Raw genomic sequence first — 20,869 nt, forward strand, 5'->3', positions numbered from 1 at the left:
CTTTGCCAGTCCAGGAATTTAACCAATCACTAGAGGAAAGAGAGGGATTGTTGAAAGCGCCTACGGGAGTACTCACGTCAGGCACCCACACACATCCTGCGATAGCCCGGAACGTCTACACGGCGTTTTGTCGTTCTGCGCAGCACACGTCAGCTCAAACACCTAACGTCATGCTACTTGGTACACCTGTTTTCTATTAGCAATAATCGCGCCTCGGACAAACCTCATTGGCTACGATACTGCCACTGCGCAGAGCTTGTAAACCTGTTTTAAGCATTTCTGCTGTGTTGGTTTTTTAACAGAGAAATGCCGGGTGGGGTAATCAGTTAGGGCCTTCACCGTGTACTTCTTAAGAGCTTCCGTGTGCCCAACGACATCGTCCGGTGCCAAAGAGGGAACGAGAACGGGTGTTCGGCGGTCATACCGATGAGACGCAGAACGTGTCCAGCACTGTTTCTAGTTGGGAAGGTTGCCTGGGTTGATGATGGTTTGCATGCTGGCCAAAACCCACGGCACCGTGGCCTGTCCAGCCTGGGGGAAGCCTCGGACACGAGCTAGACTCTAGTCTAGCCATCGGGTCCTGTGAGGAGGCAGTCGTCTGATGCCGGGCTCCTTTAAACTGCAGCCCAAGTATCAAGGCCTGCTCCATTCTGGAGGACCAGCTTTTGAATCTGCATCCTAAAAGGAAGTCCGTGGTCCCTCTGCAGACACCGAGGGAGTCCAGATCTACAGACAGTTTTTCTTAAAGAGTTTTTGTCACCTCCGTGGCCTCTTCTACCCAAATCAGTAGCCTGGTCTGAATCCTGTATTACCTCCCATCGGTTATTCTGGGGAAGAAAGGCGTCTTCCTTCATTATTAACAAGCCAGGCCTGCGCATTCCTTGGTCTGAACGGGCTGCACGCAGGGACTCCGCTGGAGTGAAGATGGATAAAAGACTCCGCCTCTGTCTGTTCTGTGCTGCCCGCTTCGCCCCACGGTCCCGTGGGCTGTCTCCCTCAGATTCTAAGGTCCTATCCCTTGATGCCCTTTGGGGCGAATTTCAGCTCCTTCCTTAGGCAGGTGTACAGCCTTGAGAAGAGTTATAATTTCAAGGAGGCACCTGGGCGGCCCAGTCGGTCAAGGAGCGTGATCATCTTGGGCCACGGCTTTTTGATTGGGGACTTAGGGCTTGATAACAATCCCCTTTTCTTCCAAATTGCTCCCAGGGCACGTAGGACCAGGGAAGCATATTCGGAGTCAGTATACGTACGAACTTGCAAGGCTGGGCAATTGCCAAGCACCAGTGAGCACTGTGGCACACGCACCCAGCTTCTCATGGAACTGCTTCCCGTGTAGACAGGAAACGGGTAAACCAACCGTCATCGCTGCCTTCGACAGGGGCATCTTTTAAACCTGGTCGGCCGGAAGACCTCTGAACAGCTGTGCTCTCCAGAAGCTCGGTGATCGGGTCCGGGCCTAAGGGAAGCTGGGCCGAAAGTCTGATGGGTCTCAAGAATCAGCTCAGGCACAGCTATACGCGTAAGCCGGTACGTCGTAAGTATGCCTCCCAGCGTCCATTGGTGGCCTTTGGTCTCTGAGACACTCGGGACCTAATGTGAAGTCATCACAGTCAGGGACTGTCCCGTGGGGAGCTTCGAGGCTCCGTTCTACCGGGAGGGCTGTTGCGCGCCTGGCTGACGCCTTGGCTTGCAAGCAACTGGACCTCGGCAGGCGGGGCTTCTAGGAACAACAGGGCTAGGAGGGGTGAAACTGTCGAGGAGCCCTTTATGTCTGAGGTCCGGCCCTAACGGTGCCCTAATTATAAGGAACCACGGGCAAGCGGGAGGAGACTTGCCAAGGGACGAGGGCATCCCCAAGGGCACCATCCAAACCGGCCATGATCTCCACAAGCCCACCGTCACCCCTACAGAGTCGGGTACGCGCCGCCTTTTAGGGAACGATTCTGTCATCCCAGCCACACAGAATGGGTCGAGCTGCTCGCTGAGTTATGCCGTTGTTGGGGACTCGATCCCATTCTCCAGCTGGTTACGTCATCACGGGCCCACGGGATCCCGTGACTATCCCCGACAGCACGGAAAGCACGAGCTTTCGGTCTGTCCGCACGAGCTATCGCCTTCCTGTCTCCGACGTTCACCTCAAGGGGTCTGGCTTAGGGGAGCAACAAATATTCAAACACAACCGGATCGAGAATTTACCATCCACAAAGGTGTGCTCCTGAAGCGTAATTTTTCTCTCTGAAACAACCCGCCCTTTTCATCAGGGAGGGCCACTGGACGTATTTCAAGCACTTGAAAACAAGTCCGGTTTTAACAAACTTGGCCTAATCGTTCACACACGCTCAGCAAGAATAACGATCCATGATCCAGATCTCTTCGAATCGGCTTGGCTGAAACGTTGATGAGGAGTCCCTAGGTTGAACTTTTAGTAGGCTCTCCAGGCCAGGAGCCAGGCCGAGGACTTGCCCTCCGAGGTGCCCGACGTGCCCGCCGTGCCTGTCGATTTGGCCAGATTCCTCTTCACGGGGTCCCCGGGGCATCCCGAGGTTCCCGCACCTGCCGGGACGTGACGTTCTTCCCTCACCACGCGAGGCGGCTGGCAACTCCGTAAGCGAGGTTCGAGGCCAAGGTTTCCGAGGGGTTCTACGGCTCCGGGTTCCGTCAAGGCACCCTTAGTCCCGTAGTGCCGTCTGCCCCGAGCTGAGGCGGTACGGGTCTCTCGGACACAACCTCCCAGTCAAAGCCTTGGTGAAACAACCGATGTCTCCCACGGTCTCCTGTTACAAGAACAGGTCCCGAGGAACTCACGCGAATGGCTACGATTGCCACCGAAGGAAGAACACTTACCGAGGCCTTTTTGAAACTTAGAGGGCTCAGATGGAGAGAAAAGGGAAACGCTTCCGTCTGTTCACACGCGAATCCTTTATCGCGCGTCTCCGTAAGTCCAGACACCGCCGCTTCCCGTCGGCGACGGGAGAAGAATGAGGCACAAACAAGTCAGCTGCAAGAGATTGGGAGCGGCGGACAACAGCCCAAAAGGCCTGCTGCCACGAGCAACTCCACGGTCTCACTTTTATTAGATAGAAACAACAGCCAACAGAAGGACCGATGAAGGTCAAACGGTAGTCACGTCCTGCCGGCAAGCAAGGAGGAGGATGACGTTTATAGTTAAACAAGCACATTCCCAGGACTCATCTAACTAACAACGGGCGCTTCTGGGAAGGGAAAGGAGCGATATCGGGAAAAGGGAAGCAGGCGGGTTTTCGTTCCACCCTGAGCTGACCGGGCGTTCCCGGGTGCTCGGCTTCCCTGAAGCCGGCGGCGTTCGGCCCTGGGCGGGCCGGGCGTTCCCGGCTGCCCGGCTTCTGTGAAGGGGCGGAAGGCCCTCCGCCTTCCGCCCTGAGCGAGCCGGGCATCCCCAGCTGCCCAGCTTCACGGTCGTATATCGTCCTTCTCCCCAAAGACCCGTTGCCAGTATACGTTTTTCTTAAGGCCATATCTAAATGTGCTTGGCAACCAGTAAAATCCTCCAGGGGTTACTGTTTAAGTAACAAATTGTTCCGAGGGGCAGCAGCAACGGACCTCTTGAGAGACAGTTTCCTTACCCTGGAAGAGTCCTCATCAGAAAACCAGACATGTGTCAAACAAGAACCACAGAACTACAAGCATCCTTTTGCTCACGCCTCCATCCAGTCGTCGACGACTTCGCCCGCTGTCCCACTCGGAAAAGACCTGGATGTCCCGTGAATTTAATCCCAGTCATCATCCAAGCAGAACTTCCAGGTGTCGAGTTCCCAAAGACCGCGGAAAAAGCTCTCTCGACAGCCGCCTGCGAACGCCCGGGGACGGACGGACGTGAGATGGACCATCACGTCACGTCATCTCTTTGCTCACAAACTGCAACGGAGACCACAGGAGCTGGTCTGACCTTCAGCGGACCTCGAAACAGTAAGAGTTTCACGTTTCCAGCTGGTCACTTAAAAGACACGTCGATCTTCATGGAACCCACAAACTCAACGGTGTTTAGTTTGTGTTAGAATTTAGTTAGAATTCTGGGGCGCCTGGGTGGCTCAGTGGGTTAAGCCGATGCCTTCAGCTCAGGTCATGATCTCAGGGTCCTGGGATCGAGCCCCGCATCAGGCTCTCTGCTCAGCCGGGAGCCTGCTTCCTTCTCTCTCTCTCTCTGCCTGCCTCTCTGCCTGCTTGTGATCTCTCTCTGTCAAATAAATAAATAAGATCTTTTCTAAAAAATTAAAAAAAAAAAAGAATTTAGTTAGAATTCAACTGTGTTGAATTCCAGGGGCTCCTGGGTGGCACGGTGGGTTAAAGCCTCTGCCTTCAGCTCAGGTCATGATTCCATCAGGATCCTCCCCAGGGGCAGCTTCTACCCCAGACGCTGGCCAGCTGTCTGGCCGGCTGGCCGGCTGGCGGGAGGAGCAGGAGCATCTAGAGCAGGCAGGTCGGGGGTCGAGGTGGAGGTGGGGGTGGGCGCTCTCCTTCGCTCCCTGACAGGGAGGGGAGAAGGAGCCAGCCCTGGTTCCTGAGGCACCGAGGACGAGGGCGATGCAGAAGCCAGTCAGACCCACCGCACCCAAGGAGTCTCCAGCAGGAGCGAGGAGACGGGAGAGGCAGAGGGCCACCAGAGGGCAGAAGAAAAGGTTCCCGGTTCCAGAGCTCATGGGCCCCAACAGAGGAGCAGATGCTGTGTCGCCCGCCAACGAGAGCGACTAGGCAGTCCCCGCCGGGCCAGCGAAGACGGGGAGTCTCCCCGAAGCAAGTTTCGGCGGCTGCTCCGGAACATTCCTTCCGGCCCCCGTCCCGAGGGAGACCGACTGCCGTTGGCTCCGGTTACAGCCGTTAACCCGGGAAATGAGCGAGGGAGAAGTCTAGTCCCCACATCTACGAGGAGGAGGAACAGTGAGAGACAGGAGTCCCCTTGGCGGGGGACCGGGGGGCTCCGCTATGTTTCCTAACCAGCAGGAAGAAGGAAGATAAACATTATTCTGACAAGGGAGAAGCTTCTGGAGCAGGGTGGTCATCACTTGCCGGTAAGGAAAAGGAGGCTAGAGCCCCTCTTGCCCCAGCAGCAAGCACTAACCACCGCCCACCTTTGAACGGGAAACCGCCACAACCTCAAAGTCTCGCTGTCCCGGGAACTTGTGTTCAAAGCAAGCCTCCCCAATATCCTCCGTGAATCGAAATCGACGCTGACTTTCCAGTGACGACGGACGGAAGGAAGGAAGGAAGGAAGGAAGGAAGGACAAAAACCAAACAAACCAAAAAACGTGACCTCCCCCTTTGCCTCTTCAGACTTGCTGGTGGCTCCCCGTAGCTTGCGGGTCCCTGACTGCGAGGCCTCCGCCGTCCCCGAACAGACTCACCTGGCCAGTAAAATCACTGGCTGTTCTCTTTCTAAGGCGGCCACCTTCGCGGGAACTGTCCACGGCCAACCAGAGACCACCCCGGCCTAGCTGTGAGCGGCGGGGCCAGCTTCCGCGGCCGCTTTTTCTTCTCTCAAAACGGAAGACACGCCGCGGGGTCTCAGCGACCTTACTTTCCCTGCGTCTGGACACCGTCTGCTGGGTCGTCAGCCCAGGTGTTATTTCTGCCTGCCTGCCCTTATTCCTCCCTCCGCGGCTACGATCAAAACAACGTCTACAAGGACCTGCAAATGGAGGAAGGAAGAACTTCCCAGAGGGGAGAGCGACGCAGCGGTCTCGGAACAGGTCTTGCCGCGGCACCCACCGTCCTCCCGTTTTCTCCTTGCCCTAAGAAAGAAGTACCCAGTCCTCCTTCCTGAAGGCAGACCCCCCAGAATAGGAGACCCCATCCCCGCGGGCTCCACGTTGCCTTTGTGGAATGCAGTCGAGAACAGGGCCAGAGGAACCCGCGTCGGTGAGACCCATTCGCGGAGGGACAGCTCCCACCGCAGGTCTGCAAATGACGCTATCCGCGATGAATGTTCTCTGACTGCCGAATCTGCGTTCAGCAAGGGTCACCAAAAAATGTCTTCCACTGTTAACATTTTGACAAAGCAAGCGCAAGGAGAACCGGGAGGAGTGGTGAGCCAGACCTGCTGGGGACGGGTCGGAGGTCCGGATGCAGTATCCTACAGGCCGGCCGGGTGGGACAGCCGATGAGCAGTCACCCGGGCAGATCGCTGGGAGCGTGTCCCAGGATGCAGGTATTAGGACGTGGAGAACCTGGAAAGGACGAAACAACGGAACATGGAGGGGTGCTACGTTTCCATTCCAACCGTTTCCCACGATGCTTTATCTTTACCTTTCCTGTAAGGGCCTCTTGATGGCCGGTAGCGAACGTTGATGGTGCCTAGAAATTTCCCCTGGCCTCTGGAGAGCTGGGGCGAGCCACGTGAGCCCGATGGGTTCGCTTTCTGCCAGCTACGTTCAGAGGCACAGCTGGCACCAAGGATGTGGTAAGGGGCCAGAGGGTAACTGCAGGGAATTTAATCTCCTTCAGGAGGGATGGGAGGACATTGGGGAATTGGGGGTGGGTTGGGGGTGAAGGGACACGGAAGGTGGTACCGAAGGTCGGAGCAAGGTCGGGGAAGGGAAGAAGGTGAGGGGCCAGTGTGATACGGGAATGTAGACGCGGCTGTAGCCATTCATTGGTCATTGACCAGGTCAAGGGTCTGAAAACTCTGACAGAGGCCAGGCAGCCAGGCAAAGGACACTGTGACTATTGAGATCACCGGGAAGGACACGAGTGTGTCAGGCAATGACAGGAGCAAGAGAAGGCAGCGGGCTGTAAGGAACAATCATGTGGAAACCCCAAAGCCAAGGGTCTGAGAGGTGGAGAAAAAGAACTGCGACCAAGAGAGAAAGAGTAGGAAGACATCTTCCAGAGAAAGCAAAACAAAACAAAACAAAACTCTGCCGTGCATAAAAGACAGAAGCAATAAAAGACCTAAAATGAGGCTGGAGATATCCAGACCAGAGAGAAAGTACGAAACAAAACCGAAACAAGTAAAAGGGGAAGAAGGTCACTTTTACACCACAGTACCGAAGGAGAAAAAGAAAACAGAAAAAAGCAAAAAACAAAGCCATAGAATTACAAAAAATAACAGACAAATGAGATACAAGAAGGCTACCACTTGAAACACCTCTTTATTTTCACCATATTCATGGGGAAGGTGCACCGTTCCTGGATGTACTGCAATACCAGGTCGATGCGTGGAGTGGACGGAGCAAGCTCCTATCCCATCTCCCTGCTCCAAAAATCCATTTAATATATTGTCCTCGGATAGAGGACGTATCAGATATTAAACTGATAAGAACAGATACTACACTTGATCTTAGCCAAAAGGCCGAGAAGCGATGCTTTCCCGCCGTCCCCGCCCGGCCACCGTCCTCCCATCTGCCATATTCAACTCAGGGTGACAGCCCAGACCCTCACTCCTCGCCCGACTGCCTCTGCGCCGTCCACGCTCCCACCCACCTCCCCAGACGCTTTTGGGCAGAGGCTTCCTTCTCCTCCCTCCCAACCAGAAATCCCGTATCCCTGGCGGCCGCGGCCCTCCCTCGCCCAGCAGCCTCTCCGAATCTGCATGGCCCGCCTTCAACTCCCCGGGGAGGCGCGGCCGCCGGGGCCCGGCTCCGCCCTCCCGCCCGCCGCCGCCAGCCGCCAGCCGCCAGCCGCTACCCGCCGAGCGCGAGTCCCGCACCGAGACGCGGGGCGAGGGGCAGCGGCCGCGGAGGGACGGCTGACGCGGCCGCCGCTCTGGGGGCTCCCGGGAGCCCGTGAAGGCCAGATCTTACTTTGGGTCCCTTTTCGCCGCCCCGCCCCCAGCACGGACCGCGCACTCCACCCGCGGTTCGGTGCCTGAGGTCTTGCCTCCCGCACGCTCAGCCGCTACCCGGCGCGTCGCGACGGCGACGGCTCTTCAGCCAGCACCCCCGCGCCCTCCCCGCTCGCCACCGCTCCGCTCACGTCCGTGTCCTGCGGCCAGGGTCCGGCCGGTTCCGACCCCACAACGGCATGTCCCGGATGACACCCGTGGAACGGAACAATTCCCGCTGCCTCGGCGTCACTGCGGCCCGCCGACTTTGCTCGGAGCGACACGCACGGATCCCAGTACCTGCCAACTGCGCCCTGCGGGGGCCGGCCCCGTGCCCCGGTGCCCTCGCCGTGCGTGCGCCGGCGGCGGCGGCGGCGTGGTCCCCGCCACTCTCGCCGCCAGAGTGCCTAGAATTCCGGCGGACCTTCTCGGGCGCCACCTTTCTCCCCAGGCTCGCCAGCAACTCCGCGTGGCCACGGAGTTCGGATGGCGGGCGGGGGCGGGCGGCGCGAGGGGACGACCTTTCCTTGTGGGTGGTGAAAAAGGTATCTCGGCGCCCTTCGGATGTGCGCCCCTCCAGTCGGGCCGAGAGTCTTCTGCCTGTGAGCCCCACGTTGCTGTGCTCTCGGAACGCTCTGTTCAGGCACTTTGGCCCCTTTCGGACTAGGTGAACTGGTGGCGCTTGGATCTGTCATTTACATATTAAGAAGGCTGGCCCTCCGTCTGTCCTCTAAGCCTTGGATGTTTCCTTCTGTGGGAGAGCGGTCTTTGGGCCTCGCTGATGATTAAGGTGCTTAAGGTGCCACAGAAAGTTATGGGGTGCGCGGCTTTGATCTCCGCGTCCTGGATTTGAGCCCCACGTTGTGAGTAGAGATTGCTAAATAAATACACTTACAGAAAGTCGTTATTCAGTTCATGTTCTTCAACCGTTTTTTAATTTTTAATTTTTAAAGAATGAATTTATTTATTTGACACAGAGATCACAAGTAGGCAGAGAGGCAGGCAGAGAGAGGAGGAAGCAGCCTCCCTGATGAGCAGAGAGCCTGATGCTGGGCTCCATCCGAGAACCCTGAGATCATGACCTGAGCCGAAGGCATAGGCTTTACCCCACCGAGCCACCCAGGCGCCCCCTCATCCGTTTTTTTGTTTTTTTGTTTTTAAAGTTTTTGGATGTTGAGGGAAAGTTAGAAAGGACTTCACCATGACCTTAAAAATAATTTCCTCGGGCGCCTGGGTGGCTCAGTGGGTTAAGCCGCTGCCTTCGGCTCAGGTCATGATCTCAGGGTCCTGGGATCGAGTCCCGCGTCGGGCTCTCTGCTCAGCGGGGAGCCTGGTTCCCTCTCTCTCTCTCTGCCTGCCTCTCCATCTACTTGTGATTTCTCTCTGTCAAATAAATAAATAAAATCTTTAAAAAAATAATAATAATTTCCTCAATCCTCCCTCAGGTCTTTTTCTTCTTTCTCAACAGCTAAATCTTTAGCCCTTTGGTGTCTGCTCTGCAGAACAGTGTAATCCAGTGAATTTTTCCTTCACAACTTTGAGGTGACCCCTTGGATCCTAAACCGGCACCACGCGTATATTTTTGTAACATTCCTGGTTTTGTTCTTCTCTTTCCTTTTTTTTTTTTTTAAGATTTTATTTATTTATTTGAGAGAGAGATCACAAGTAGGCAGAGAAGCAGACTTAGAGGCAGGCAGGGGAAAGGGGGAAGCAGGCCCCCCCCAGAGCAGAGAGCCCAACGTGGGGCTCGACTCCAGGACCCCGAGATCATGACCAGAGCCAAAGGCCCAGAGTCAATCCACTGAGCCACCCAGGTGCCCCGTTGTTTCTTTCTCTTTTCTTTCATTCCTTCTTAATATCTTTTTTTTTAATTTTTAAAGATTTTTATTTATTTATTTGACAGAGAGATCACAAGTAGGCAGAGAGGCAGGCACAGAGAGAGGGAAGCAGGCTCCCCACCAAGCAGAGAGCCCGACGTGGGGCTGGATCCCAGGACTCTGGGATCATGACCCGAGCTGAAGGCAGATGCATTAACCCACTGAGCCATGATTTTATTCATTTGTTTCACACAGAGAGCGAGCGAGCACAAGCAGGGGTAGCTGCAGGCAGAGCAGAAGGAGGAGGAGAAGCAGGGTCTCCGCTGAGCAGAGAAGCCGATTCGGGGCTCCTTCCCTGGACCCTGGGATCACGAACCCAGTTCAAGTAATCTCTCAGGTGCTCTACTGACCATGCCAGCCAGCCACCACCACCACCCCTTGGATTTTTCTTTAAAAAGTGCAGAGCAGGGGGCACCTGGGTGGCTCAGTCGGTTCAGCGTGGGACTCTTGATTTTGACTCAGGCCTTGTTCTCAGGGTCCTGAGATGGAGAGGACCAGCGCGGGTCTGCTTCACATCCTCTCCCTCTGCCTCTCTCCTTACTCACGTGTGCATATGGGCTCGCTCTCTCTCTCTTAAAAAACAAAATCTGAAAAAACAAAAGAGAACCAACCAACCAGAGCAGAGGTTCTTGGCTGGCCATCAGTAGAGCAGGCGACTCTTGATCTCAGGGTCATGAGTTCAAGCCCTACATTGGGCCAAGAGCTTAATTAAAAAAAGAGCAACAACAACAGCAAGCAGCAGCACAGGACCTGACCACCTTCAATTCTCTGAGCCCATGGGATTGACCCCTGGCATCCATGCAGATGATGGTTGGGCACCTATCAGGGAGCCCAGCACTGAGAAGTGACTGTGATCTCATTCCTGCCCTCTAGGCACTCATGGGGGGGGGGGCGGGGGCTGCCAGGTCACTCCTATGGAGACTCCTTCTCAAGAGAATGGATGCCCCTTCATGGAGCGGCAGGCACTATAGTGTGGACGGACCCTCGGACAGAGCAGGGCTCCCAGGGATAAACCTCTTGTCTTTTCTTACCTGGGGAAACAGGTGTGCCCAGCAGGACATAACTGCCAGCCACTGAGCTGGGGTCCGGGTCCCAGTGCATGGGACTCTAGGCCTCCTGCCATCACCACGGGCTCCAGCTCAACCCACAGACCTTTACCACTTGCGACACCACCCACCAGGGCATTGCTTGGTCCTGGGAGTAGAGAGAAGCCAGAGGCCCTTCCTTTCTCCTCCCCGACCCCAAGCAGGGATCATCCGGCTCAGGAACCGGGTAAGACATTTGCCCAAATGGCCAGAACCCCAGGTTTCTATGCACAGGGGACTGTGAGAGAGGAACACACGGCTGTGGCTCCCACCTGGCCATGACCCCCTTGAGGCCCAAGGCCTCTCCCATGGAGCTTGCTGTCCCTAACGGGAGCACGCGATGCCTAGTCAATAAAGGAGAAGGCTGGGTGGAACACAAAGCCTGCTGAAGCAGGAAGGGCTGCCTGACACCTCAGGGGGGCTTAAAGGCAGAATTTCAGGGCACGTCGACAGGAGGAGGGAAACGGGACATTGCAGTCTGAGGCAACAGTGGCTGGGGCGGGGGGTAATTAGGGAAGGAGGGGATGGTTTGATCCGGCTGACCTGCCCAGCCACCTGGACGTTAGGATCTGGGCCTCAGACTGTCCCAAGGGATGCTTGCTTCTGATGGGCTCTTTGCTACCATAATCGCCCCCTCACCCCCGTGTCCCTTCCTTCACAGACTCATTCATATCCCCAACTCGGCCAGCAGGTTCACCTTCCAACAGGAAGCCCCCACCCCCACCCCACTCTGGCTGGAACCCTCCTTACTACATCAGACTCTGATCCAGGGGAAGGCAGGATCACAGAAGGTCCCCTGGGATCTGTCAGGTGCCCTTACCCCAGGCCCTCCACTCACCACCATAAACACACCAACCCAGTCTCCGCCCCTTGCCCTCAAGCCCTTTTAGAATTGGCCTAAGAGCCACCCTGCTCTCCCTGGAAAGCCTCATTATGTAAGCTATAGATCTTTTCATCGCTTCGTGGTTGGTGGGGGAGCGTCAGTCTCCTCCTCTCAAACAAATCTGGACAACTGAGTTTGGGGAAGGAAGCAGGGCAAGGCGGCTCCGTCTCACGGGCTCTCAAAAGATTCTGTGATATGGGTCCAAAGGCCTCCCTACCGGACTGGGCGGTCTCCTGTCTGTGTCAAGACCGGGGAATCCCTCATTTCCTCATCGGTACACGGTTTCCTGAGTGCCTAGGGTGTGCCGAACACCAAGCCAGTCCTGGGACTGTCAGGAAGGGACCTGTGCCTGGAGCCCACCCAACACTGTCATTGTCACACGGAATTCCTGGTTCAGAAGCTGATTCAGGGGCATCTTCCCAGATGCTCCCAGGAGTGCTTCCTGCCCATGGCCTTGGAGGTCCACCAGCCTCCGCCCAGGCCCCAGAGACTCGAATTCCATTGCCCTATGGCAGTCCTGGGGCATGCGTCTGATTGAAACGAGAAACTCCAGAGATTCTGGGGTACCGCCAGGATGGATCAACGGCAGTCACAGATCTGGAAGAACAAATTTTCCTTCCCTCCCGGGGAAGCCCTTTGTACCCACAACCTCAGCTGCCTGTTCTTTGTTCCGGACGGTTAAGGGGGTGCACAGAGCCAGTGGAGAGCTTCCTGAAGGAGCCAGACTGGAGTCCTCTAGATTGGAGGTCGGGTCACACGTGCAAGGACGTTACCTAGGTCTACCAGAAACTGCTCCTCCGCACCCTTGGCCCAAGCCCACCTCAAGGGCAGAAGGGGACCAGGAGAAAGCAGGGAAAGCACTTGGAGAAGAGGCAGCAAACACGTGGAGAAACCGATCCTGATGGCCACCGGCACACAGATCAACCAAGGGCGGTACCACAGGAAGGTCAGGCCCTGCACTCATGCCACAGTTGCTACATGTCGCCGCCCCAAATCTGTGCTACAGAAAACACCCGTGTGCCAGGACCCTAGGTGGGAAATGAAACGTCACTGAGATGAACAAACTCAAAAAACTCAAAAAGAGAGGTGACTCAGTGGGTTAAGCCTCTGCCTTCGGCTAGGGTCATGATCTCAGGTTCCTGGGATGGAGTCCTGCATCGGGCTCTCTGCTCGGCGGGGAGCCTGCTTCCTCCTCTCTCTCTCTCTGCTTGCCCCTCTGCCTACTTGTTATCTCTAAGTCAAATAAATAAATAAAAATCTTTTTTTTTTTTAAAGATTTTATTTATTTATTTATTTGACAGAGAGAGAGAGAGAGATCACAAGTAGGCAGAGAGGCAGGCAGAGAGAGAGAGGAGGAAGCAGGCTCCCTGCTGAGCAGAGAGCCCGACGCGGGACTCGATCCCAGGACCCTGAGATCATGACCCGAGGTGAAGGCAGCGGCTTAACCCACTGAGCCACCCAGGCGCCCAATAAATAAAAATCTAAAAAAAAAAAAAAGAAAGAAAGAAGGAAAGAAGAAAAAAAAACACGCTGAGAAGACACAGCTGTCCTAGTTGGCTTTTTACATCATAGGCATTACCCCTGAAGATTGGTTCCTGGAAGTGCTGCAATTACCGGTCCGTGTGTGGACCAAACTCGTATTCCAGCTCCTCGCACCAAAAATCTGCCTCATATGTTGTCCTCGGATCGAGAACGTATCAGGTATTAAACTGATAAGAACAGGGCATCTGGTGCCTCAGTGGGTTAAGCAGCTGCCTTCGGCTCAGGTCCTGATCCCAGGATCCTGGGATGGAATCCCGCATCAGGCTCTCTGCTGCGGGAGGGAGCCTGCTTCCCCCCCCCCCCTTCTCTGCCTGCCTCTCTGCCTACTTGTGCTGTCAAATAAATAAATAAAACCTAAAAAATAAATAATTAAAAAAAATAAACTGGTAAGAACAGATACCACACTTGATCTTAGCCAAAAGGTCCAGAAGCGATGCTGGCCGCCCCGTCCTCGCTGCCACCACCGCGACGCCGGCTGTATTGCACTTCCCGGGAGCCGGGTCACCCTCTGTCGGCACTCCTGGCTCACTCTCCCGGGGCGGGACGCTCCACACGCGGTTTCACCGGGTTGCAGGGATACCCCGCATTCCTGGTGAGTTTTCTTTTTTTTTTTTTTTTTTTTTTCAAATTAATGCTGATCCTTCTTTTTTTTTTTTTTTCCTGGTGAGTTTTCACATCCGCTGCCGCTCCCTCGCCCTCTTCCCTAGACGATGACCTGCGGGTGCTGTTTGCATGCCATGCCCCGCCCCGCCCCGCCCCCCGACCCAAGCGCAAGGGCCGGGAACCTGTGCGGTGCCTGTGACCGGGAGCCGGCCTCCGCCCTACCCACCTCCTCTCCAGCCTTCCGTGACCGAGACACCTACCCCGCCAACCGCTCCCCGGCCCCGTCTGTTTTTGTGCTCGGTGGGTGCCCCGCAAAGCCTGCACGTAGCCGGAAGCACCGTGAGACCAGCACCGCAACCTCATGGACTCCTCAGGGGCCGTGGCCCTGCTGGGGGGAAGGAACCCTGATGGGGACCCACCTGCCCTGCCGGCTTCGCTCTCCGCGTTGGGCCCTGCGTACCCCGGAGCGAGCTGAAGTTCTTCTCACCCTCACTTCCCAGCTGGGATCCCCGAGACCCGAGAGGTTAAGAAACGGGTCCGGTGACCTGCCGCCCTCGGCCTGTCCCCAGAAACGGGCCGCGTCTGGAGCGCAGGCCCCGCCCGCTGCAGGAGTCTGTGGGAGGGAACCCTGAGAACCCGACCTGGACCTGGGAGGGTAACGAGGGCCGCAGGTTCCGACGCATCTGCGTGGGCAGAGGGGACGCGGCTAACACGATGGCGATACTTGTGCTCACGGCCCAGCGCGGCCCTAGCTCTGGGTTCTGTGACTCTCACCCGGCCTGGGGTTGCCCCCCTCTCCCCTGGCGGAGAGGACGATCTCTCTTGCACTCGGCCTCAGGAAGAGCTCGGGTGAGCCTCCGAGGCCCTCTGTGGAAATGCCCAGCAGGAGTAGCCAACCCTCCAGGAGAGACAGTAATTGGGCCAGTCACTTCTCCCAACCCCCATCTCCTCCCTGAAGGCCTGGTCCTAATTAACACCTAATGTGGGGCCCGTTTCGGGCCTCCTGTTTTCCCGCCCCCACCAGAGAGGCGCCCCTCTCCGCCCCTAGCCTGGTTTTAACTTTCTCCTGTGGCTGGCACCAGCACGGAGAAGATAGGTCCCCCAGGCGCTTGGTCCTTGGATGGCCTCCTATCCCACACCTGCCCCTGGCCCTCCACCCAAGCCCCCCACACCAGGACCTGGAAATCCAACCTGGATTGCTTTTTATGCCTTTCTGGCAGCTAGAGCCATGCCCAGCTCCTAAGCATCCCTAGAGGGGACAAGTGAAGGGATGAGGCTCAAACCAGGTCAGCCATCGACCCCGCTTACCCAGCCCCTGGAGCAGGCTTCTGGTGAGGGCTCTTCCCGCCTCGCCCACACAAGACCCCTCTGCTTGGTTCCGGGGTCTTCAGGAGTCACGGGATGTGTTCCCAGGTATTTTGACCTTCAGGCTCTTGCACTGCCACTCCCGGGAAAGACGCTTTCTTCGCCTTCTAGTGCACGCGTTGGCCTCTTGCGCGTTCACGGACTCCAGGGCATCCGGAGTGAGAACCCAGAGCCGTGGGCCGTGCCCCAGAGCCCACACAGGTCCACACCCACAGAACGGGGTGTCACCCTCACCAAGAGCCATGTGCCTCCACCAAGGTGTCGCAGCCTCGTGGTGGTGCCTGCTACCCTCACCGGAGCCAAAGATCTGGGGGCGGGGACTGAGCGGTCTCCAGCAACATCTGTTTTTGGAGCCTGGCGTACCTAGTAGCTCAGCAGACTCTTGGATTTTTGCCGAACTCACAGGTGATCAATTCTATCTCGGGACCGTTGTCCTACGCATTTTTCTCTTTGTCCGTCTTCGCTCATGTGTATGTGTATGTGTATGTGAAAAGCCACACTGATGATCCTTCCCCTGAACTGCATGATCTTTACTCGTGTTTTATCCAGTCGGTCTTTCCTCTTTTCCTTTTTCTTTCTGATCCCATTCTGGGATCTCCTGTGTAATTTGGAGATGAACCCCGCCTCTGGTGGACTGGCAAATCTCTGTTCCCAGTTTTGTTCGTCCTTTTCTTCCTCCCTTCTTTCCTCCCTCCCTTCCCTTCTGTTTCTCTCCTTTCCTCTTCCTTCCTTCCTTCCACTGGACAGACATGAGCATTACATAGTCCAATGTTTCAGCCCACTGGGGTGTGAGTCCTAGGTGGCAGTTGGGTCCTCTGGGAAGACGCTGCTGGACAGAGTGAGGAGCACAGGAGGTTCTTTGCGGGGGAGGGATGTGGGGGTGGCTAATGCTTTGAAAGGAGGAGGGAGGCAGCAGGGGTGGGCTGGGAGAGCCTCAAGCCCCATGGCTACTGAAAAGGCAGGGCCCTTAACGAGAGGTTTCTGGAAACAAAGCCGGCCAACTAGAAAAGCCCCACATCCCCACGGTAGAAATGGCCCGGCCCCAGTACCCCCACTGAGCTCAGGACAAAGCCCCGAAGGATGCTGGCCGGTATGGGACCTCCATGGACACCCTTGTGGGCTTCCCCCCATTCCCATGCCCACCGTGCCGGGTCTGGGGTGGGGTCATTGGGTCTGTCGGCTGCCCAGTGTCTCCTCCATCCTGATACCCCACGTTTATCTCAGGATGGACTGCCGCTGCTGGGAGCCTGCACTGCCCCAGTATCCGTGGTCCCTGGGGAAACAGCCATTTCCCCAAATGCCCAGCAGTGTTCCAGGAGCCACTTTTCACAAGGCAGAGTCTCTGGCATCGGTGGCCCGGCGGCCTGCTCCAGAACCCGCAGGTAGAGCCCGCGCTGTGATCCTTCCCCGCCGGGGCTCCCATCAACTCCAACAACATGTCTTTCCTTCAGGGACCCGCCCACTGTCATCAGCACAATGGGGTCCGCCAGATCCCGTGGCCCAAACCGCAGAGCTGTCCCCACTGCCCTGCTCCCCTCGAAGGGCTTGAGAGCCCTCTTCCGCTCCAGGCCAGCCTGAGCTGAGTGTCTTCCCAGTCACCCAGTGTGTGAGCCCAGATGGGGTGTCTAGGTGTGTGGAACGTGTCCCTTCCAGAACGCGAAGAGGCCCGCTGGGCCCCGGGCTTCCTTCTCTCTCAGCAGACTCAGGTATAAAAAAGCAGCAGTTTTCTGGGCTTTGGAGGGGATGTCCCTGCGCTGGACGACAACAGGACCTCCTGAACATGGTGCTGTTTCACTGTAGGGTTTACCTCCCTCTGTGGTCAGGGGGTGGGGTGGCCACGGGAGTGTGCGAGTCTCTTGATGGCCTCTGAGGCACCTGCCTCCTCCACCACCCCCAGCTTATCCTGCTTGATCAGAGGGATGCAACAGGGGAATGGATCGACCCTAGGGCCCGTGCCAGGACCAGGTAGCCCAGGCCACGGCTGGTGGTGGGGTTGGATGTGTCCCGGGGGCCAGATGTCTGCCTATATCTGTGTTTCTCTCTCCCCACTCCCCCGCCCCGGGGACTATCCTTTGTCCATTTTCTGTTACCTGTTCAACTGTTTGGTATCAGCTCCTAGGATATCTCACTAAATCAGTGGATAGAAGAGTCAGAAACAGATGCCTTGCATCAGTCAGTGGAGGGAACCCTCTGGTGGCAAAGGAGTGTGCACAACTCAGGAGAAGAAATCCTTTGCAAGGTTTGTAGAAATCTCAGGTCAGGAAACCATCCTGGACCCACGCCGATTTCTTGCTTCATTGTCTCTACTGGAGACTGTAAGTTTTCTCGGGCTGGAGCCCTGTCGGTCTGGGGTAGGAGTCACCCCTGTCATCGGGTCTTGGCACATAGAAGGCATTCAATAAACATGTCCTTTCCTTCTTTCTTTCTTTTCTGTCATTCTTTCTTTCTTTTTCTTTTTTTAAGATTTCATTTATTTATCTGAGAGACATACACATAGCTAGAAAGGGAATACAAGTGAGTAGAGTGGGAGAGGGAGATAAGATTCACACCAAGCAGGGAGCCTGATGCAGGGTTTGATCCCAGGGCCCCAGGATCATGACCTGAGTGGAATGCAGACCTTAAGGACTGTGTCACCCAAGTGCCCCTCATCAAGTATTTCTTGAACTGTGGATAAACCTTAAGCTGTAACACTGGTAGTCTCCTCCCCCCACCCTCCGTCATTGTCATCACCCCGTTGTCACACCCCCACCGGCGGAACCTAATTTAGGGTTCCAATCTACCCCAGCCAGGACCGGGGTAGAAGGAAAAGAAATGAGTAGGGAAGGTGATGTGATGTTCAGGGTCTCCTGAAGAAACTTCTTTCCTCCGTGCAGAAGATAAAAAAGGACACTTAAGACAAGGACAGGTTGCTTGCCTGCACTCCTGTCTATACATCACACTTAGAAAAGAAGGTCAAGGGACGCCTGGGTGGCTCGGTTAGTTGAGCGGCTGCCTTCAGCTCGGGTCATGATCCCAGGGTCCTGGGATCGAGTCCCACATCGTCCTGGGATCGAGTCCCACACATCGGGCTCCTTGCTCAGCAGGGAGCCTGTTTCTCTCTCTCTCTCATCCTGCCACTCTGCCACTCTGCATGTGCTGGCTTGCTCTCTCTCTGACAAATAAATAAGTAAAATCTTTAAAAAAAAAAAAAAGAAAAGAAAAGGTCGACTTACCAAAATAAACTACTTAAAAGCCACACATACACAAGAGGAAAGGTAGATGATAAGCAAACAGGGCCTGCCTGTTTGTTTGCTTGTCTTCTAATACCCAAAAAGTAGTACAATCTTTTCTAGGCTCATCTTCAAAACAGAGTTAAGTTCCCTATATGCACAACCTATACGACAGTTTCATGTAAGAAAACACTCTCCTTCAAAAAAATAAAGTTTTGGACTCTTAACCAATCGTGCAAAGCAACAGCAAAACAACACTAGGAAAAGTAACCACGCATATAACCTAGAAAGAAAAGCACTAGTTCTGATATTGGTCACTAGGTTATTTACCCCCGAGAGGGTGCACCGTTCCTGGAAGTACTGCAATACCAGGTCGATGCGTGGAGTGGACGGAGCAAGCTCCTATTCCATCTCCCTGCTCCAAAAATCCATTTAATATATTGTCCTCGGATAGAGGACGTATCAGATATTAAACTGATAAGAACAGATACTACACTTGATCTTAGCCAAAAGGCCGAGAAGCGATACCGCACACTCGTCCCTCGCTGTCACCGCCAAGTCGCCATCCATATTGCACTCACGGCGAGCCGCACCGCGCCCAGCCCACGCCCCGCTTCCCTCCCCTCGCCGACAGCGCTGTGGCGGTCATCGCTCAGGACGCCGGGCCGCACACATGTCCATTCTCTACACCTGAACACAGCAATGGTGCTTCTGTCGTCGCTTTGTCGCTCGCGCCGATCGCCATTTCTAATTTGAATGCCCCGCCCCTGCCGCGCACGGAGGCGTGGCCGCGCCGGAGAGGAACCCGGGTGCAAGCAGAGCTCCTCTTTGCTGGAAAGCGCTTGCTGGCGTGAGGGGAAGACCCAGAGAAGTGGGGATGTGTCCGGGGAGGACCGGGGCTGGGGCAGAGTGGTCCGAGTTTTCGGGAAACTCGTCGGGGCATCACCTTAGGACCCTGCTGCGGGATTGCTGGGACCCCGCGGCTGGGAACCAGCGGAGAAGCGCAGGGCTGTGGCCACCTGGGAAGGGCTTCAGAGACAAGGCGGGGCCCCGGGACTGGGCCCTGATAGGAAGGCACCCTGCCCCATCCGCAGGGCCCTAGGGCACACTCCCTAACCTCCTGAGCCTCAGTTTCCCCAGTGGAGAAGCGGTCACCTTCAGACCTTCTTGATGGGATTTAGGGAACGCAGACGTAGCTAATGAGGTGACCTTGGTGTCAGTCGTCAAAAATATGGGTTGTGGTTAGGGTTAGAGTTAGATGGAGCAAGGGACACGATAAAAGACAAACGTTCCTTGACTGGGCTCACACCTGGGCTCAGTGCTTTCTTCATCTCAAACTTGCCAAGTTTGCCTACGCATGGGGCAGTTGAGGCAGACAGGTGAAACAACGTGCCCGAGACCATGGGCTTCGTGGAAGAAGCGGGCTGGGCCTGGGAAGCCGAGAGCGCAGGGCCTAGAAAGGGCACCAAGAGGACTGTGTACAGTCCATATACCATAAATCATTTTTTTTAATTTTGCACTCACGGCGTGCAAAAAAAAAATTTTTTTTTAAAGATTTTATTTATTTGACAGACAGAGTTCACAAGTGGGCAGAGAAGCAGACAGAGAGGAGGAAGCAGGCTCCCCCGTGGAGTCGACAGCCTGATGTGGGGCTCAATCCCAGGACCCTGGGATCATGACCTGAGCCGAAGGCAGAGGCTTTAACCCACTGAGCCACATAGGCGCCCCATCTTTTTTAAAATTTTTAAAAAATAAGTGAATAAAAATGATTTTCGGGCACCTTGGTGGCTCAGTGGGTTAAGCCTCTCCCTTGGCTCAGATCATGATCTCAGGGTCCTGGGAAGGAGACCCTCATCAGGCTCTCTGTTCAGCGGGGAGCCTGCTTCCCCCACCACTGCCGGCCTCTCTGCCCACTTGTGATCTGTCAAATAAAATCTTTAAAAAAGAAATACAGAGTTTAAAAAAAATGATTTCCTGTTCTAGTTCATGCACCAGCTTCTTATGAGTTTGGGGAATATGGGTCTCCTTTAGCCAGATCGCATCGATGGGCACAGACCGAAGTGCCTCCACAGTGCGGGCCAAGCCGAGAAGGGACGGTCACGCCCTGTCAAAGCATCCTCCAATCTCACCCCGGTTCCCCTGTCGCTTCAGAGGAGGAGGGAATAAGCTGGGGACAGAGACTCCAGGGACACAGCTAGCTTTCTCAGCCACTGCCTGTTTCCCACAGCCTTGCCCAACTGTCTTGCTATCAGACTCTTGCATAACCGAGTAGCCAGTGGTGTCTTTAGGAGCAAGGATGTTCATGTGTCCTCGTGCTTAACATCCACTATCATTTTCTCTTTTTTTTTTTTTTTTTTAAGATTTTATTTGTTTATTTAACAGACAGAGATCACAAGTAGACAGAGAGGCAGGCAGAGAGAGAGAGAGGGAAGCAGGCTCCCTGCTGAGCAGAGAGCCCAATGCGGGACTCGATTCCAGGACCCTGGGATCATGACCCGAGCCGAGGGCAG

General features: G+C 55.6%; 2 non-coding genes and 3 pseudogenes across 2 annotated transcripts; all 5 read right to left on the reverse strand.

The window, feature by feature from the left end:
* Positions 1 to 172: 172 nt before the first annotated feature.
* On the reverse strand, positions 173 to 257 carry LOC122908005 (annotated as a pseudogene).
* Positions 258 to 7,145: 6,888 nt separating this feature from the next.
* On the reverse strand, positions 7,146 to 7,336 carry LOC122907928. Its single transcript, XR_006384796.1, has one exon. It is a non-coding gene; the product is annotated as a U2 spliceosomal RNA (small nuclear RNA).
* Positions 7,337 to 13,223: 5,887 nt separating this feature from the next.
* On the reverse strand, positions 13,224 to 13,395 carry LOC122907940 (annotated as a pseudogene).
* A 63-nt stretch (positions 13,396 to 13,458) lies between these two features.
* LOC122907935 lies at positions 13,459 to 13,617 on the reverse strand (annotated as a pseudogene).
* Positions 13,618 to 18,694: 5,077 nt separating this feature from the next.
* On the reverse strand, positions 18,695 to 18,885 carry LOC122907922. Its single transcript, XR_006384791.1, has one exon. It is a non-coding gene; the product is annotated as a U2 spliceosomal RNA (small nuclear RNA).
* Between the last annotated feature and the right edge of the window lie 1,984 nt (positions 18,886 to 20,869).

The sequence above is a fragment of the Neovison vison genome, chromosome 5, assembly GCF_020171115.1.
Source record: "Neovison vison isolate M4711 chromosome 5, ASM_NN_V1, whole genome shotgun sequence".
NCBI classification, from domain to species: domain Eukaryota; kingdom Metazoa; phylum Chordata; class Mammalia; order Carnivora; family Mustelidae; genus Neogale; species Neogale vison.